Source organism: Manis javanica, chromosome 3 (genome assembly GCF_040802235.1).
Source record: "Manis javanica isolate MJ-LG chromosome 3, MJ_LKY, whole genome shotgun sequence".
NCBI classification, from domain to species: Eukaryota; Metazoa; Chordata; class Mammalia; order Pholidota; family Manidae; genus Manis; species Manis javanica.
This window is the reverse complement of record NC_133158.1, coordinates 83,808,231-83,829,482: the sequence shown is the minus strand read 5'-3', so window position 1 is coordinate 83,829,482 and position 21,252 is coordinate 83,808,231. Positions and strand designations below refer to the sequence as shown.

At 36.5% G+C, this 21,252-nt stretch overlaps 1 long non-coding RNA gene across 2 annotated transcripts in view; it reads left to right on the top strand.

Moving 5' to 3' along the window:
* Positions 1-556: 556 nt before the first annotated feature.
* Positions 557-21,252, top strand: part of LOC118968977 (uncharacterized) — a 259,357-nt gene continuing 238,661 nt past the window's right edge. For both annotated transcript variants that reach the window (XR_012128723.1, XR_005056859.2), the window contains exon 1: positions 557-697. This is a non-coding gene — a long non-coding RNA (uncharacterized lncRNA). The remainder of the gene's footprint in view (positions 698-21,252) is intronic.

The following is a 21,252-nucleotide window of genomic DNA, read 5'->3' as shown; positions in this document are numbered from 1 at the left end:
AGCTTCTTTATATTTGACAAAGGGGGAAACAGGATAGGGCTAAGGTCAGGAGGTGGCAATCGACCTCAGACATCAGGATGTCAGCAAGGATCAGAGGATGGTGAAACTCTTTGTCCTTGCTTAGTTAACTCCAGTATTTTTGTTGACGTGGGTCTGGCCGTGACGTTCCTATAATTCAACCGTTATAATTATACATATTTTTTCATCTCCTCAGGGGAGGCGAGCTTCAGGTAAAGGCTGGTTGCATTAATTCTAAATCACAAGCAAAATTCCTTTGATGGTTAACAAGACCACATGCAGGACTTTAGGGCTAAGCTTTTTGGCTCAAAGTTTGAGGCCGCAAATATAAAAAGCCAAAAAAGACAGACAGATACAATATGAAAGCACAGACGCCAAGCTTTCTCACTGTTACTAAAGGAGGAAGCGCACTGAGATTGTTGCGCAAGCGCGAGGCTGGGTCCTCTTGAGAGGGAGTTGGAGTGCACTGTGGGTTTTTCTCTCCCTGGTAACGTCATCAAGTCCTCGACCTGGAGGGCAGGTTCCTTCTGCGCAGACTCCAGTTGGCGCTGCCGGTTGTGGCCTGTCTGGGTCTCTCCCGCCTGGTTCGGCCAGGAGCCACCGCGGAGCCTCAAAACCCGCGCTGCCCTGAGGAAAGCTCAGCAAACAGTCAAGAGAGCTGGCACCGCGGTTACACTAGGTACTGAACTATAGTAATATAAAAAACAGGATGTAATATAAAATTGGCTTTAAGTGGTTGAAAAGTTATCTTAGAACTCAGAGAGCATTTTTTAAGAATTAACGAAAAAATGTGGCTGCATTTTAGAACCGATATTTAAAATGGGAATACTACTTAAAGGGGGAAGAAAGAAGTGATTAAGAAAGGTTTGGGGCAATGAATGTGAACACAGGTGAGGCCAGATTGTTTAGGATTATTGCTAAACTGATAAAGGATGATGTTCACTTCCACATATATTTCTGCTAAAACAAAAATTACCTCTCACCTTTTAACCATCTTTTTTGTCTGTTGCTTTGAAGTAGCCCATCTTAGATTTTCTATTTTTTGTTGTTTTCATCATTTTCCAGGAAATTCATGACTTGGCCTATTAGGAATACCCCAATATCTTTTTAAAATGCAGATACACATGCGTTTTCTGATGGACAGAAAGTACTTAATATGTGTGTTTTTGAGATTGTCTCAGGCCCATATTATGAGGCCTATATTATTAAGAGACAAAACTTTGAAGCCTGAGAAAAGTAAATTATGGTTGGCATATTTCACAGGCATTTGTGACAGAAAACTTTCTGCCAAGGCTGATGGGTGAGAAACTGAGTGATCCAAATATTGGTCCCATTATCTTTCTAAGAATTTTCTAGAGCAGTGAATGATGATGCTATGGTTAGGTACCAATCATTATTAATGATTATTAATTACCAACTTCCTTCAAAATTGCTTTTTATATTATTGGATTGTCATTAATATTTGATAAGCAATGCATATGAACATAGTACAATTTATTTCAGCAATTATAAATAAACATTTTCAGTTTTGTAGTCATTACAAATAAGGTGCATTTTCCTTCGTAAATAGTACTGAAAAGGAGTCTAAAATTAGATATAAAACCTCTAGTTCAACAAAAAGTATTATGGGACTATTTTTGTTTTATTCCCCTCTATTTACAAAAGTATTTCAAGTAATTATCTGGCTTGAATGTTATGTTTAAAAATGGATAATTTATTATCATTACCACTTCTACCCTGAGTAACATTGATTTATAGGTACTTTTTATACTTAAAGCCAATTAAATCATATTAGAAACAACTGTGTTTGCACATGGGCCTATTAGGGGCTTTTATACAACTGTAATTGGGAGAATTCCTTGCAGCAAATTGATGATATTGTACAAAACATATCTCTGTACATTCTATCTTCAGTTCAGCTGCAGTGCAATGGGTTTTAAACACCACCAGAAGTCATTCATTTTCCATCTCATTTTTCTAACTGAATTTTAACTTGGCAACCTTACTTCTTGAATCTTATAGACATACTTTTGCATTGGGTGCTCTTCCAATTAGTTCTAATTATCATTGTAAAAATTAAACAAAAAATTGATTTCCGTGTTCCAACCTCATCACTTGTCCCTTACCAGGTGCTCCTCTGATAAAACAAACTATTCTTATAAGCACCGAGTACCTCTAGGCAAGTTGAAGCAAGCAAAATTGAGGTGATTAATTCAAGCTGAAACAACTCTTTTTACCTGAAAACTCTGAAGAGTTTGTGAGTTTTTAATCCTGTTCACTCATAGTAATCAGATTATATGCAGCATGACATATGTAAATGTCAACATCCTGAAGGATACCTTGCTTATCACATTCTGGAGAAGAAAGTTGAGGACACATAGGTAAAAAAAATAAATAATAAAGATCTGGTGACCACGCCTGACTTACAGGACATATACAAACTAGATAACATATTAATCTATCTAAGAATTAGGTAATTAGTGATATTCTTAGTTGTGCAGTTGTTGATGAGAAGATCTGGGAAAGGAGGCATTAAGGACTGAATGCTTCTGTTTCAACATCTGTGCCGCCCTGCACCAAATTCATAATGTTGAAGCCCTAACCCTCAGTGTGATGGTATGATATTGTGGGACTTTTGGGAAGTAACAAGGTTTAGATGAGGTCATGAGAATGGAGCCCCTCTGATGGGATTAGTGTTCTTATAAGAAAAGGAAGGGGCACCAGAGTTTCTCTCCACCATGTGAGGATCCAAGGAGAAGGTACCTGTCTAACAAGCCAAGGAGGGGACTTTGACCAAAAGCCAAATGAGCCAGCATCTTCATCTTGGACTTCCCAGACTCCAGAATTGTGAGAAATACATTTCTGTTCGTTTAAGTGACCTAGTCTATGGCATTTTGTTATAACAGCCCAAACTAAGACAGTAATCATTACCTATACTTTCCTGGATGTGGTTAATCTGAAAATGCAGTTAAAGTCTTAGGGATATTTTGTTGTTTCTTTTGTTACTCAATTATGCTTTGAAAATATAATGGTGTGTTTCTGAAATCCAGGTCACTTCAGTGTCTGCAAGACAATGGCTTGTGAAACTTGAGAATCTGGGGAATTTTAACCCCACATTTTAAATATGGAAGACATTCTAAAAAATAATTCACCAAAATGGTGATCAAATTATTTTAATCACTAATGTAACTATTTCATATCCAAGTACTGCCATTGGGTCATGATTGTGCTTGTGAGTTTTGTTGGAGCCAAATATAGTACAGTAATTTCATTAGACAAATGAAGAAAGATCAAAGTGGACTCAAAATATATCTCACACCTTCATCTTCATTCCTAGTGAAAACCGTAAGTTCTAATAGTGGCCCAAATTTGTTAAACTTTAATGAGGTCTTGGAATAAACCTGTACTAGGAGTATTCATTCATCCCAGGTAACCTGATGTAGTAAATTCTGTATTGCAATATATGGGTTCTTAACAATCATTGTTTTATGCAATATCAAATAATGAAAATACAAGGACTTATGGAAAAATTGGGACTATAGACATAATACTCAAAAACTTTGTTAATGACATCTAAAAATATAGAACTTCATAAAAATGATTAAGAATTGTTTAAAAAATACACAAAAATAGTTAAGAAATACACAAATACTACAATAAATATGGCACTTTACCTTGGAAAAGGCCTGACATTTGCTTGTGGAAGTGAGCACCAAAGGTTTCAGCTTGGGAGTTATTGTGAAGTGGTGGAAGGAGGATCATCTGTTATCAGATGGAAAGTTTTAACAGCTATGTGAATGGTGTGGCTACCAGCTAATGAGGTGGGCTGAGGTGGTTGGATGTTTGAAAGGCATGTTTTTAATTTGTTTTCACTGGGCTTAAGTTACCCTGCAAGTTTTCTGCATTCAGGTAGAGTTTCTCATGGAGGTATCCCATAAGCAAAAAATACATATTATCTTTCATTTATTTGTCATTCTTCTTGAAACAAATCTGTATTTTTAAAACCAGCATTATAGCAGAACTGTACATAGGTGCACACACATAGCAGCTGTATATATCATATTCATATTTTGAGCTGCAAATTAGTTTTGCCGAAACAGTGTAATCTATCTAATTATCTTTGAGCCATTGTTGGGACATTTTGCCTCTTTTGGGCTTGTGCAGGCTGGAGGTTTCCACCCTCCCTCATTACTTCCGCATTCGTGGCCCAACTGAGTTTCTGTGCACGCTCTTAGTCCTAACTCCGCCTGCCCACCTAACCTAAAACCTGCCTAAGACCCTAGTGACAGATGAGATAATCAATTCCCACTGGTTTTTGCTACTTCCTTATCTTCCCCTATATAACTAAGCTGATGCAATAAAGCTGAGTTTTGCTGTGCCTCCAAGGCTGACACATCTCCCGGCTTGGTGTGGTTTTGTTTTCCCCGAATCTCTGGGGAGGGTGACCAAGCTGTCGACACTTGCCCTCTCGCTCAGCCCCTGGGGATAACAGGCTGGTCCTGCTTGTCCCCACCCCACTCTGCCTTCTTGTTGCTGAGGAGCAACAAGCCATTAATCTGGTTTTGTTTTAAAATTATTTTTTAAATTGGCACTGGCTCTATTTAGCTGCATAAGACCTAAGTACATGGAGATTTTATGTTCAGGTTGTTTGTATGTCAATAACATTCTAATTCAATCTGATTTAACACTAGAGTTTCAAGTTAATATTTTCCCTGTAAAATTCTTACTTTTTCAACTTTAGGATTTAATGCTATACAGAGCTTTTATTGTCTGTCCTCACTTATATCTCCCTACTGCTTTGTTTCAAATACCAAGAGATCCTACTGTTCATTAAATGGTATAGTTCATTGCCATGCAAATTATCATGCTAAAATAGATATACCGTAATCTGGTAGATTTGAATAACTATATTCACTCATTATGAAATGCCTTATCCTCCACCCATCATTTTCCTTTTCTTTTGGCTTTCAGTTAGCCCATAGATGTTTAAGAGGGAAAAAAAAGAGAACAATGTGAGAGGATGTTATATGTACAGCTATATTCAAATATTAAATTTCTAGAAGCTAGAGATTATATGTTTAATAATTATGTTTGTGAAGGTTAGACTAAAATCAGTCTATTAAGGGCCTATGTGGGATTTCTGGTAGGTATATCAATTACTTAAGTCCGTAAAGGTACGAAGAAGGATATGGTATACACATTATCTTAAAACGGTTAATACCAGGTACCAAGTCCTTAAGCATTTTTCCCTGGGGTTGATATTCCAGTCTTTTCTATATTCAAAGGGAATTTGAGGATTAATAACTTCTAGCTAATTTTAACAAATACAAATACCATACCTTCATTTTTCAGTATTTCAGGTGAAAAGTGTTTCTTGGTTTTGAGGCATCTGTTATTATTACTTTATTTCTTTGCTCCATTATTCTCAGAGTAGATGTGCATTTTGGATCAATATATATTAAATATCATATAATAAACTGGCCAGGTTTTGTTGAGCTGGGACGATTTTTTTAAGGAAAAATAATGTATCATCTTATATGTGAATTTCTGCTAGGAGGCAGTTGTAGGCAACTAACCTTCATTTCTGTGAGCTTGATTTGAACTGTTCTAACAAGTATACCTCACACTTCAACTGAACACAGAATTTCTCTGGCATATAACATTCTTATTTCTACTGCTCCTACATTCTTGAAAATTAAAAATTACAAAGCACTCTCTCTTCTTTCTCCCCTCCTCCCTTGTTCCTTCTCATCTCTCTTTACTAACATGAGCCCTTCTATCACAGCATATAGCACAGATCTAAATATTTTTGTATGTGTTCTAATAGAGTAATTCTCACATACTTCTAATAGAAAAAAATTAACATGTTAAACTATATATATATATGTATACACATATATAAACTTGATGAATTAAAACAGTATAAAAATAGGATGTTTTAAGTTAAGGCAGAGACTTTCATAAGAAAAAAAATTACAAGTGCACCTAGCGCTCCAATGTACAATGAAGAATATTAAAGTCAAATGAATTACAGGCACAGGTGATTAGGTGAAGTTGAGACCTGATGCACAGATGCTAGTGTGTTACCTTAAGCTGAAGTGAGGGAGAAGAAGAAAATACATTTCTTGCAGATAGAACAGTATATATAATATCCTTGGGGATGAGGAAATGATGTAGTTGAAGAATTGGAAGAAATTCATGGTAGCTGGAATACAGATAGCTTTCATGTGAGTGACATGAAATATGGTTGAAGACAGGGAAGCCACATCAAATAAGCCAGGATTTTAAAGTCCAAGCAGGGTATTTGGTCATTTTAAGAGCAATGGAAAACCAGCAAAAGGACTATAGTTGGTGATTGACATGGCTATATATATATACTGTAAAACATAACAGTATCGAAAATGGAAGGGGAAATAAAACGAAGAGGTGGGAATAACATTTAGCTAGCTATTGCTTTAGGAGACTATGACTGATCTGATCATGATAATCCCCATAGAATTCTATAGATAACGTTATCACATGAGCTCACAGGATGGCTCTAGGGATGAAGAGCACTGGATATGAAAAAGATAGTTTTATTTTAAGTGGGACTTGAGAGTTGTTCCTTGTGTTGTAGCAACAATGGCACTGGTCTCAGTGGTATATTGGAGCTGATATGTGCAGATGCTAAGATGCAAAGGAAAATTCCAAAACATCTGGGAAAATATTTGCTGAAAAATATTTGGTCAAAACCTGACAATCTCACCATCATTCTGGGGGTTCATAAACACCAATGAAGCTGTAAATATCACTGAAGAAGCCACTTCATTTTTAATGAGGTTCAATATCTGCCCATTCAAAGAAACCAGTTTGCTGTGAAGTTCCTAAGGTATAACTGTTTCTGACTAGTGTTATGAGGTTACATGTCTGTTATATGAAAAACTAGTGATCAGAGAGGCTCTTCATTTTATTGTAATGGAAAGAAAACATGCAATTTTCTTTTATCAAGATGCATTATATTGATTTTTAATTTGTAAATAGATTATGAACATCAAATCTAGATTAATATAATCATAAGATTCAAACCATTTCTGTTTAATCATGTCACACACTGCTCTAGTCACCTGTTCACAAGTAGATTACTTCCCAGATATATTATTTTAAATATAGAAATACAGATGATACTAAGTTTTTTTTTAATGGAAAATACTTTGTTTTCAGTTTACTTTGTAGTCAAATTATTCTGAATATAAATGTTTCACTTTTGGTCACCTGTTTGAATTTGAGATGAGTGAATGTTTATATTTATTTTTGTGGAAAGTCCTAAGTGAGATTTTAGAGAGATGAGATGACTCAGTTTGGCAATTGGTCACAGGAATAAGGAGAGGTATGGAATATCTTGGCTTCATGCAGTATACTAAGTATTACTAGATTCACAGAGGTAGGCACAAAATGGAGAGATCGGAATTACTGGGGGTTGAAATGTCAGACATCAGAATGATGAGTTTGATTACTAGTTAAATCAGTTAAATCAGAGAATACTTGGTGCTAATGTAATTTTAAGTTTGGAAGTCAGGATGCCTATGCTGAGACATACAAATAGTATAAGGAAAATAAAGAGAGGACAGCATAACAAAATAATTAAAAGGAATTTTTTGATTAACCAGCATCATGAGGAAAGAGGAAAGGTCACTAATAAAATAATCTGACTAAAACTAGTCAAACATTGCACAGAATGAATTTGGTATAAATAGTAATAGCATCTGATATAACTGGATGGTTGGGCCCCATGCATTACCATTTTCCCTAAGTAGCTGGATGAGTAAATTTTTCCAAGCCCATATTTAAATGTCATGGTCAAAATATCTATACTTAAAAAATCAGTTTGTCATAATGAATCCGAGTATCTTTTTTATAATAGGTTTTTTCCATATGTTACTGAAAATAATTCAGTTTTGGACCCATAGAATCAACAGTGCAGCTTAGGAGAGGCTCACAAGACTGACAAGCATATGGTTCAGTGGTCAGCCACATTGTGCATTTGCCCAAGTATTAAGACAAAGTAGAAAATGAGTGTCTGGAAATGTTTCTTGCAGCCATATTAAAATATTCTTAATATCATTACAGATAGGATATTTTGAGTATCTATGTCTTCAAAAACCATAGTACTAAACAAATAGTTCAAAAATTTATATGGAACCACCAAAGACCCCGAATAGCCAAAAAAATGCTGAGAAGGAAAAATAAAGTTTGTGTGGGGGAATCTCACTCCCCAACTTCAAGCTCTACTACAAAGCCAATCAAGACAATTTGGTACTGGCACAAGAACAGACCCACAGACCAGTGGAACAGTATAGAGACTCCAGATATTAACCCAAACATATATGGTCAATTAATATATGATAAAGGAGCCATGGACATACAATGGGGAAATGATAGCCTCTTCAACAGCTGGTGTTGACAAAACTGGAGAGCTATGTAAGAGAATGAAACTGGATCATTGTCTATCCCCATACACAAAAGTAAATTCAAAATGGATCAAAGACCTGAATGTAAGTCATGAAACCATAAGACTCTTAGAAAAAAACATAGGCAAAAATCTCTTGAACATAAACATGAGCAACTTCTTCATGAACATATCTCCCTGGGCAAGGGAAACAAAAGTAAAAATGAGCAAGTGGTACTATATCAAACTGAAAAGCTTCTGTACAGCAAAGGACACCATCAACAGAACAAAAATTCATCCTACAGTACGGGAGAATATATTCATAAATGACAGATCCGATAAAGAGTTGACATCCAAAATATACAAAGAGCTCATGCACCTCAACAAACAAAAAGCAAATAATCCAATTAAAAAATGAGCAGAGGATATGAATAGACAGTTCTCCAAAGAAGAAATTCAGATGGCCAACAGACACATGAAAAGATGCTCCACATCGCTAGTCATCAGAAAGATGCAAATTAAAACCACAATGAGATATCACCTCACATCAGTAAGGATCGCCACCATCCAAAAGACAGAGAACAACAAATGTTGGTGAGGTTGTGGAGAAAGGGGAACCCTCCTACACTGCTGGTGGGAATGTAAATTAGTTCAGCCATTGTGGAAAGCAGTATGGAGGTTCCTCAAAAAGCTCAAAATAGAAATACCATTTGACCCAGGAATTCCACTTCTAGGAATTTACCCTAAAAATGCAGCAGCCCAGTTTGAAAAAGACAGATTCAGCCCTATGTTTATCACAGCACTATTTACAATAGCCAAGAAATGGAAGCAACCTAGATGTCCACCAGTAGATGAATGATAAAGAAGATGTGATACATATACACAATAGAATATTATTCAGCCATAAGAAGAAAACAAATCCTAACATTTGCAACAACATGGATGGAGCTAGAGGGTATTATGCTCAGTGAAATAAGCCAGGTGGAGAAAGACAAGAACCAAATGATTTCACTCATATGTGGAGTATAAGAACAAAGAAAAAACTGAAGGAACAAAACAGCAGCAGACGCACAGAACCCAAGAATAGACTAACAGTTATGAAAGGTAAAGGGACTAGGGGGGATGGGTGGGAAGGGAGGGATAAGGAGGGTGAAAAAGAAAGTGGCCATTAGGATTAACATGTATAATGTGGGGGTAGGCATGGGGAGGGCTGTGCAATACAGAGAAGAGAAGTAGTGATTCTACAGCGTCTTACTACACTGATGCACAGTGCCTGTAATGGGGTTTGTAGGGGGATCTGGTGAAGGGGGGAGTCTTGTAAACATAGTGTTCCTCATGTAATTGTAGATTAATGATACCAAACAAAAACAGAAACAAAAAATATAGTACTAGTTATTCCACAGAGACCTAAACATATGGTCAAGTATAATTCTTGGAAAATGAGCCTCAATTAAAACAGGATAGTAAGTCCTGCATGGGAAGTCTGAGGTGTCCTGTAAGTGGATATATGAGTTTGAGGGAACCATCCATACAGATGGGTGAGTTTCAACCCAGGAGAGGGGATGCTTAATGTGGAGACCTAAGTCTTGTTGAAATAAAGCAATGGAATAAGGGCCATTTGGCATAATTCATTACATATATAATTGTGAATATCTTGATATAACCAATTAGGATGAGGGAAGCTCTAAGACCTTGGAAAAGAAAAAGAGATACAAAACACACCTTCATGTGGGAATTCAGTGAGTTAGTGTATGTAAAATGCAATAATGGACAAAAGTTTAGCTATTACAACTAACATTTTGTTCCCTCTTGATGTTACTAAATTAACAAACCACTTCAAATTGAAGTAGTATTACCAAACCAAAGAAACCTGGGTCTGCTCACATAATGTACAGCAAAACTAAACATCAGTATATAATGAAAGAAAGTGGGCATTTATTGGAGGTTGCCATGCAAGGTGAATGGGCATCTAATGCCCAAGGTCCTGAACTCTCTATTAGTTGGCTTATAAGCAAGGACATTTAAAAGCAAAATTATAGGAAAGAGTTGCAGTGTATGCGATCATCTTGTGCCCATTATTCTGATTGGTCAGTGGTGTGGTGACATGTGGTCTTAGCTATCAGTCTTCTGGCTCCATCATTGCAGGGTCTATGTGCTTGCTGTCAGAAGGTGACTCATCTGTGGACTGAGTATCTAGAAAGTGAGGATTTGAAAAAGAACAAGAATAGAAAGAGTTGGCAGTGCACAGTTTTAAATCCCAATAGGTTTTCCTGAGCATCTGGACTTTAGGATAATCAGACCAGCAGATCCTGGAGATGATGGGAATGTCCCCCTTTGGTCCTCTGTCTCCTATTTGCTTTTCACTACTGTGTGTCCCTCCACACAAACCCCTGTCTCTCTGTTACAAGAGGAACCAGGCCAGGCGTTTTGTTCAGCTTTCAGGTTCATGTGGCTTTCTGCCCCACATTGCTGAGGAGAAGCTGGGAAGGGAGAGATAAGAGCCCCACTAGAGCTCCTCAGTGTGACTCCCTCCTAATGAGCCTTTTCCAATCAGAAGGGAGTAATTTTCCTCCACCTCATTATTTTCCTGTCTATCTTTCTGCCCTCTGAAGCTGAATTTCCCTTCCATTAACAACTAGGAAAGTATACTCACTAGTACTTCCTACTAATCTTGTAGTTTTATAGCCTGAACTCTGACCAACCTTCTGACATGACATTTCTTTTTCTTTTTTTTTGTCTAAACTTGGGCAGGGCACAGAATCAGGGTTAGGTTAGATTAAGAGGGGACCAGCAGCAATCACTTGACAACAGTGGAGGAATAGTGAGAAGATATCTGATTGTTTACATGATTGTATTCTTAACAATGTGTCCGATCATTCTCTTAAGTGTTATGTAACACAAGTAAATATGCTTAGAATTTCAAATAGCTGTGGAATAAAAACACTGTTTTGTTCAAAAAAACAAAAAAGAACAAGAACATTGTCCACATATCTAGACACATCTTACATGGGTGTACTATATTTAACATAAGAAATAAATGAAGAAAAGCACTTTGTGGGGAAAAAATATGGCAAGTAAAATTTTTGAGAAATTCATGTGATGATATAGAAAAGAGAGTCTGGGATGGAGATGCCCATTTTCTCATATACATGAGAATAGAGGAGGTGGCCTAAGGAAGCAGTGGAATGTATTAGGGAAGTGCAAAGACAGAAATTTGAGATGCATCAGTATACATCTTGGTTTTCTTGACAAGGAGAACTGAGAAGAACTGGTAGAGAGGCTGATGGTGTGGGGAAACATGGACTAAACATGGAATTGGGTGTATTTCTAGGAGGGAGTGGTCAACAAAGTTTACCCATGCTGAAAGGTCAAGTGAACTAAGGAGAGACAGTGGCTTTTGGCTTCAGATGAGCAAGTTCTGAGAACTGTTTTTTAAAGTCCTAGTGTATTTTAATCATCTGCAGAGTTCTCTATCCACAGGAAAAGATCTTGAATTTGAAAAATTTGGAGAACTTTCTTTTCTTAGGTATATTTGTTACTTGATGGCCTTGAAAAAGTTATACTTAATGAAACTGAAATACTTAGGTCAACAAATTAATGGAAATCTAGAAGAACTACTCTAAGAATATATTTGCTAGTACATGCTCCATGTATTTTTAAATACTTATCATTTTGAAAGTAAATGACATTTAGGGGTATTATAAGTAACTTAAACATGTAAAGTAGAACCATAGGAATTGTTAGTATGATAACTATGTCTTAATATGTATTAAACACATTCTTTCACAAAAGATTAATGCATAGGCAAAATACATAGACTTTTGTGAATTTTTCTTTTCTTTTTGAAACTGCTTAAACATTATCTCCTATTGTAAAGCATTACTTCCATGCTGTCCTCTTGATGGAGTAAATCACTCTGCCCTTGTACCCTCGCTTTAACTTGGGCGCAGTGAGTATAAATTTTAACAATGCTTTGGATGGTGGTGCCTATTAACTAGGTCCTGTGCCTCAGGTTTTATTTTCCTTTATCACCAGTGCCTAGTTTATGGCTTAGTACATAGTAACAGCTCAAGGAATGTTTATAAACTAATGAATAACTTTCTACAGAATATAGATAGTGGAAATAGAGGTAATCTTAGATTCTTTTAGTTTAATCCCTTCATCTTCTAGGTGACAATACTGACAGCTAAAGGTATTAAAAGTCTTTTTCAGAAAATTAATTTGTTGCTCTTCAGCAACAAGAAGGTGGGGGGACAAGCAGGACCAGCCTGTTATCCCCGTGGCTGAGCGAGAGGGCAAGTGTCGGAGGCTTGGACACCCTCCCCTGAGATCCGGGGAAAAACAAAACCACACCAAGCCGGGAGATGTGTCAGCCTCAAGGGCGCAGCAAAACTCAGCTTTATTCCATCAGAGGCTTAGTTATATAGAGGAAGATAAGGAAGTAACATAAACCAATGGGAATTGATTATCTCGTCTGTCACTAGGGTCTTTAGGCAGGTTTCGGGTTAGGTAGGGAGGCAGAGTTAGGGCCAAGAGCTCATGCGCAGGAAGCTAGTTAGGCCACAAACGCGGAAGTAATGAGGGAGGATGGAAACTTCCAGTCTGCGGCTGTCACAGGCCTAAAAGAGGCAAAAGGTCCCAACATTAGTTCTTATAAAAAAAGGCTTCAATCATCATATTTTTACCTGGAAATACATGTACAAAAATATGAACATCAGTACAATTACTGTAATTTTATTTCAGAAAGAAAAATTGGCCAAAACAGCATTCTCAAATGACAGGGTAAAAACGAATACTGTAATATATGTAAACTAGAGGAAGACATATATCCCCAATCAAGGAGCATGCTTTTAAAGTGGGGCAGATATGTACCTCATAGAGGTTTTTTTCTCAGATATGCTTGTTCTCTATAAAAAATATTTGAAGTGATTTGGACAAATATTTCACATTTAATATATATATTCCATTGTCATAGGGATAAAATATATTTTTACTTTGAGGCACAAACAGAATACATTCATGTAAACCTAAAGGAAGCATGCTTCATATTCATGTTATGTAAGCAAAGTATTCATTTTCCCTCATTGCAATCTGTATGAGTTGGAACATGTTTTCTCAGGAACCAAACTAAGCAGCCTTCCTTCGAGTCATGAATAGGGAGACAATTTGCTATTCATCTGCGTAAGAGTGGAAGAATTTCACCTATGGGAAGAAGGTATAACATACAGGAGTTCTTTTAGGGTCAGAGGGAATTTCTATATCTCTGCTATGGAAATGTATTTAACACGTAATCATAAAATCTAAAGGCTGAAGAAGACTTTGGGATCATTCATTCTAACTTTGTGCTAGACATTTGAAATTTCTAGAATAAGATTTTCAAAGTTTCTTCCTTTCTTTGAACCACTGTTAATGTTAATGGATTTCTTAATTGTTACAGCATTTTATTATGTCTTTGAAGTGTTCAAATTATTGAAAAATCTCCTCCATAGTAAGCCACTCTGCCTATAATATTTCCTTTTTGCTTCTACTTCTTAAATCATGCATAGAAAAATCAAATATCTCTTTCAAAATGGTACTTCAAATATTTGAAGATGGTTATCATGTAACCTCTAGAATTCTACTTCTAAAAGAAATTCCTGTTATTATATACTATTTCACATCAATATTTTCATTGATATCCTCTGATGTAGTTTCCATTTTGTCTATTAAACTGTAAAATCCAGAAGTGAATAAAGTATTCTAAATGTGATTTAACTAGCTCAGAAATTATTGTACCTCATTTGAGATATCCTCTTAGTTAACAAATATTTATTAAACATGTGTATGTGAGAACAGTTTGCAGTGGTCAGGATAGTCAGTGAACAGCAAATATGGGACCTGTTGTCCACGGTAGACACTTCTGGGGTTCTCTGCTGACCATAAATCTTCCAATGGTGTTTTGAAGCCACCTCATGCAACTTGATTTTACATATCTCTTCCCAAATTCGGTTTTAGTCATATTTTATTGATAACTTGAAATTGGCCAGGAAGGGGGTATTTATACCATGGAAATCAGTGAACACTACAAATATTTTTTTTTTTGTTTTTCTTTGTGTTGTTTTGTTTTGGAGAGCTGGTAATTAAACATTCACCATCATGCCACTGTTTTCTGTTTTGTTTTTTTGAGTTCCTCCCCCTACATCTGTGGGATCTAGGCAGTAAGTTTTTACTAAAGGACTTGGTCTTATGAATATAGTTGGTTAATCAACTATATTAGGGAAAACATAAACTGAGGTATTTACAGATACTTGAAAATAGTGTTTATTTGGTGTTATTAGGGTGTGATATTTATTTAAATCTTAACTATATCATGCTGACCCTCTATACATTTATTTTGTTAATCAGTAATTTTTTAATTCAATTCCTTCACCTCATAACAATGAAACTGGTATATGAGCCAAGCTAGATGCGCTTTTCAGCCTTGTTGATCAGACATGATCACCCTGGAATGGGCTGATTACTAATATGGAAAATGTCTGCTACTCTGCTTTTTTATTATTGCTTTCAATTTATATAATCTTCATTTCAACTGCTGTCTACAGTTTAAAGCCAAATTTATAACTAGAACTTTAGAACACTGAAATCATGCAAATTTTTTAGAGAACTCTCTTGACTGTTGAGGTAGGTATGGCCACAATAAACATATATATGTAGACACCTGTGATATGAGGAATTCAGTAAAATATTAAACAGTCTCTGAGAAGACTCAGAAAATATTCAAGAGATTTTGATTGAGATTGTTTAACATCTTATAATCCTAGGAGGGTAGTTATCAACCAACCGATGCATTCAGTAGGATCTTTGTAATTAGGAAATATCACAAAATAGGAAAAATGGACCACTGAAGGTTCTGGTACTAAAATTGGGTCTCAACAAGTCTAGGGTTCAATTGCCAGATGCTCCATAAAGGATATGCTGTGAAGAATATCATCAGAGTTTACTGTACTAATACTTGTGACCACTAATTATATCTACAAGCAAAATAAAAGAGAAATATTACTGAGTAAATGCAAAGCATTTTTTTCATTATGACTTAAATACAGAAAATGCCCCTGACTTGCTCTGGGGGTGGTGCCAGCTGCTTTTGTTCTGTTTAACTTGCTACATTTTAAGGGAAACTGTGATACACCTGTATTGTGTAGCCAGCTACACCATTAGCTGGATTTATAAGGGTAGCTACTCAGCATTTGCAAAGATTGTCGAGAAAAGAAAAGGAAACTTATAAAATGTAAACTCATGGATTACATAGTGGGATTAATGATGGTGGTGTGAGAGGAGACAGAGGCTTCCTCCTGAAACTGGATACAATTAGAAAATAGAGTTGGCGCAACTAATCCTGAGAGAGCAACAAGAAGAGCATGGTGCCAGACTGCATACACCTGAACAAAAGAGCAGACCTCATGGAACAGGGTAACATACCAAAGTTGTGGCCAGGCGGGACCTAAGCCCTTCCCCCACCCAGGCTCACCCATGGGGAGGAAGAGAAATGGAGCAGTGGGGAGTGGAAGGCCAGGAACTGCTGAATACCTAGCTCTGGAGATCTGCTCTGGGAGCACAGACCTACATTTCATGGTGCTTTCATGATACTCACATGACTACCGGGTTTGAAAGTTAATACAGGCAGAATTTCTGGAAAGACTGAGCCACCTGTGGAAAGCAGGGATCCATATCTGGCTGTTCTGGGACAAACATGTGTGCTCGGCCCACTGGTTAAGGCCGTGGAGACAGGCACAGCAGCCAGAAAGCAGGGAACAGCTCTTTCCTCCACTCAGGCACCAAAATTGCTCCCCTGCGACCTCTGACATTGCTTCAGGGGCTGAGAAGCACCAGAATAGAACTCCTGGACACTAGAGGGCGCAATATACAAATATGAAACACCAAAGGAACCTGGTCCAGAGTAAAATTAATATAACTCTGGAGAAAGATTTAAATGACATGAACTTTATGACTCTTACTGAAAGGGAGTTCAAAATAAAAATCATCAACATGCTAATGGCAGTATGGAAAGATATCCAAGAACTCAGGAATTAATTCAGGTCAGAGATCCAATCACTGAAGAGCATGATGGAGGATATTAAAAGCAGGTTGGATACAGTGGAGGAGATGATAAATGAAAAAGAAACTAGAGAAGAGGAATACAAAGAAGTTGAGGCACAGAGAGAACAAAGGAACTCTAAGAATGAAAGAATATTGAGAGAACTATGTGACCAACCAAGCAGAACAATATTTACATTATAGGGATGCCAGAAGAAGAAGACAAAGAGAAAGGGATAGAAAGTGTCTTTGAGGAGGTAATTGCTGAAAACTTCCCCAGTATGGGGAAGGAGATAGTCTCACAGGCCATGGAGATCCACAGATCTCCCAACACAAGAGATCCAAGGAAGACAACACCAAGACATATAATAATTGAAATGGCAAAGATCAAGGATAAGGACAGATATGAAAAGCAGCCAGAGGCAGAAATAAGATCACATACAAAGGAAAGCCCATCAGACTAACGTAAGACTTCTCAGCAGAAACCTTACAGGCCAGAAGGGAGTGGCATGATGTATTTAATGCCATGAAGCAGAAGGGCCTGGAACCAAGATTACTTTATCCAGCAAGATTATCATGTGAATTTGAAGGAGGGATTAAACAATTTCCAGATAAGCAAAAGCTGAGAGAATTTACCTCCCACAAACCATCTGTACAGTCTATTTTGGAGAGACTGCTATAGATGGAGGTGTTCCTAAGGTTTAATAGCTGTCACCAGAGGTAATAAAACCACAATAAAGAAAGTAGAACAGCTAATTACTAAGCAAATGCAAAATTAAATCTACTATCCCCAAAGTCAATCAAGGGATAGACAAAGAATACAGAATATGATACCTAAGAATGGAGGAGTAAGAAAAGGAGGAGAAAAAGAAAAGAACCTTTAGATTGTGTTTGTAACAGCATATTAACTAAGTTAAGTTATATTCTTAGATAGTAAGGAAATTAACTTTGAACCTTTGGTAACCACGAATCTAAAGCCTGCAATGACAATAAGTACATACCTATCAATAATCACCGTAAATGTAAATGGACTGAATGCAACAATCAAAAGACATAGAATCACTGAATGGAAAAAAAAGCAAGACCCATCTATATGCTGCCTGCAAGAGACTCACTTTAAACCCAAAGACATACACAGACTCAAAGTGAAGGGATGGAAAAAGATATTTCATGCAAATAACAGAGAGAAAAAAGCAGGAGCTGCAATAATTATATCAGACAAAATAGACTTCAAAACACAGAAAGTAACAAGAGTCAAAGAAGGACATTACATAATGATAAAGGGGACAATCCAACAAGAAGATATAACCATTATAAATATCTATACTCCCAACACAGGAGCTCCCACATATGTGAAACAAATACTAACAGAATTAAAAGGGGAAATAGAATGCAATGCATTCATTCTAGGAGACTTCAACACTCCACTCACTCTGAAGCACAGATCAACCAGACAGAAGATAAGTAAGGAGACAGAGGCACTGAGCAGCACAGTAGAACAGATGGACCTAACAGACACCTACAGAACTCTACACCCAAAAGCAACAGAATACACATTCTTCTCAAGTGCACATGGAACATTTTCAAGAATAGATCATATACTAGGACACAAAAAGAGCTTCAGTAAATTCAAAAATATTGAAATTGTACCAATCAGTTTCTCAGATCACAAAGCTATGAAACTTGAAATAAATTATGTAAAGAAAATGAAAAATCCCACGAACACATGGAGGCTTTACAACATGCTCCTAAATAACAAGTTGGATCAGTGACCAAATAAAAACAGAGATCAAGCAATGTATGGAGACAAATGACAACAATAATTCAACAGTAAAAAATCTGTGGGACGCAGCCAAGGCTGTGCTAAGAGAAAAGTATATTGCAATACAGGCCTACCTCATGAAAAAAGAACAATCCTATATAAGCAGTCTAATCTCACAATTAATGAAACTAGAAAAAGAAGAACAAATGAGGCCCAAAGTCAGTAAAAGGAGGGACATAATAAAGATTAGAGCAGAAATAAATAAAATTGAGAAGAATAAAACAATAGAAAATATCAATGAAAGCAAGAGCTGGTTCTTCAAGAAAATAAACAAAATAGATAAACCCCTAGCTAGATTTATCAAGAAAAAAAGAGTTTACACACTTAAATAGAATAAGAAATGAGAGAATAAAAATTACTATGAACACCACAGAAATACAAAGAATTATTAGAGAATACTATGAAAAATTATATGCTAACAAACTGGATAACCTAGAAGAAATGGACAACTTTCTAGAAAAATACAACCTTCAAAGGCTGACCAAGGAAGAAACAGAAAATCTGAACAGACCAATTACCAGCAACGCAATTGAACTGGTAATCAAAAACCTACTAAGAACAAAATTCCTGGACCAGATGGCTTCACCGCTGAATTCTTTTAAACATTTAATGAATACCTAATACCCATTCTACTTAAAGTTTTCCAAAAAATAGGAGAGGAGGGAATACTTCCAAACTCATTCTATGAGGGTAGCATCACTCTAATACCAAACCCAGGCAAAAACACCACAAAAAAAGAAAATTACAGACCAAATATCCCTGATGAACATAGTTGCAAAAATACTCAACAAAATATTAGTAACCTGAATTCAAAAATACATCAAAAAAATCATGCATCATGATCAAGTTGGATTTATGCCAGGGATGCAAGGATGGTACAACATTAGAAAATCCATCGACATCATCCACCATATCAACAAAAAGATGATCACATAATCATCTCCATAGGTGTTGAAAAAGCATTTGACTAAATTCAACATCCATTCATGATAAAAACTCTCAACAAAATGGGAATAGAGGGCAAGTATCTCAACATAATAAAGGCCATGTATGACAAACCCACAGCCAACATTATGCTTAACAGTGAGAAGCTGAAACCTTTTCTTTAAGATCGGGAACAATACAAGGATGCCCACTCTCCCCACTTCTATTCAACATAGTGCTGGAGGTCCTAGCCACAGCAATCAAACAACACAAAGAAATAAAAGGCATCCAGATTGGTAAGTAAGAAGTTAAACTGTCCCTGTTTGCAGATGACATGATATTGTACATAAAAAACCCTGAAGAACCTACTCCAAAACTACTAGATTTAATATCTGAATTCAGAAACATTGAAGGATACAAAATTAATACACAGAAATCTGTTGCATTCCTATACACTAATGATGAACTAGCAGAATGAGAAATCAGGAAAGTAATTCCATTCACAAATGCATCAAACAAAATAAAATACCTAGAAATGAACTTAACCAAGGAAGTGAAAGACCTGTACTCTGAAAACTACAAGACACTCATGAGAGAAATTAAAGAAGATACCAAATATGGAAACACATCCCATGCTCATGTATAGGAAGAATTAATATTGTCAAAATGGCCATCCTGCCTAAAGCAATCTATAGATTTAATGCAATTCCTATCAAATTACCAATAGCATTCTTCAATGAACTAGAGAAGATCATCCTAAGATTCTTATGAAACTACAAAAGACCTTGAATAGCCAAAGCAATCCTTAGAAGGAAGAATAAAGCAGGGAAATTATGCTCCCCAACTTCAAGCTCTACTACAAAGCCATAGTAATCAAGACAATTTGGTACTGGCACAAGAACAGACCCATAGATCAATGGAACAGACTAGAGAGCCCTGATATAAACCCAACTATGTATGGTCAATTAATATATGATTAAGGAACCATGGATATACAATGGGTTAATGACAGCCTCTTCAACAGCTGGTGTTGGCAAAACTGGATAGCTACATGCAAGAGAATGAAACTGGATTATTGTTTCATATACAATACAAACCCCATATACAAAAGTAAACTCGAAATGGATTAAAGACTTGAATGTAAGTCATGAAACCGTAAAACTCTTAGAAGATAACATATGAAACATCTCCTGAAGTTGCATTAGCAACTTCTTCCTGAACCCATCTCCTCGAGAAAGGGAAACAAAAGCAAAAATGAACTCATGGGTCTACATCAAAATAAAAAGTTTTTGTATGGCAAGGGCATCATCAACAAAGGAAAAAGGCATCCTACAGTATGGGATAATATATTTGTAAAAAACATATCCGACAAGGGGTTAACATCGAAAATACATAAAGAACTTACACACCTCAACACCCAAAAAGCAAATAACCCAAATAACAAATGGCAGAGTATATGAAGAGATAGTTCTCCAAAGAAGAAATGCAGATGGCCAACAAACACATGAAAAGATGTTCTACAGCACTAATCATCAGGGGAATGCAAATTAAAACCGCAATGAGGTATCACCTCACACCAGTAAGGATGGCCAGCATTGAAAAGACTAAGAACAACAAATGTTGGTGAGGATGCGGAGAAAGGGGAACCCCCCTACACTGTTGGTGGGAATGTAAGCTAGTTCAACCATTGTGGAAAGCAATATGGAGGTTCCTCAAAAGACTAAAAATAGAAATACCATTTGACCCCAGAATCCCACCTCTTGGAATATACCCGAAGAATACAACTTCTCAGATTCAAAAAGTCATATGCACCCCCATGTTCATCGCAGCACTTTTTACAATAGCCAAGATATGGAAGCAACCTAAGTGTCCATCTGTAGATGAATGGATAAAGAAGATGTGGTACATATATACAACGGAATACTATTCAGCCATAAGAAATAAACAAATCCTACCATTTGCAACCACATGGATGGAGCTGGAGAACATT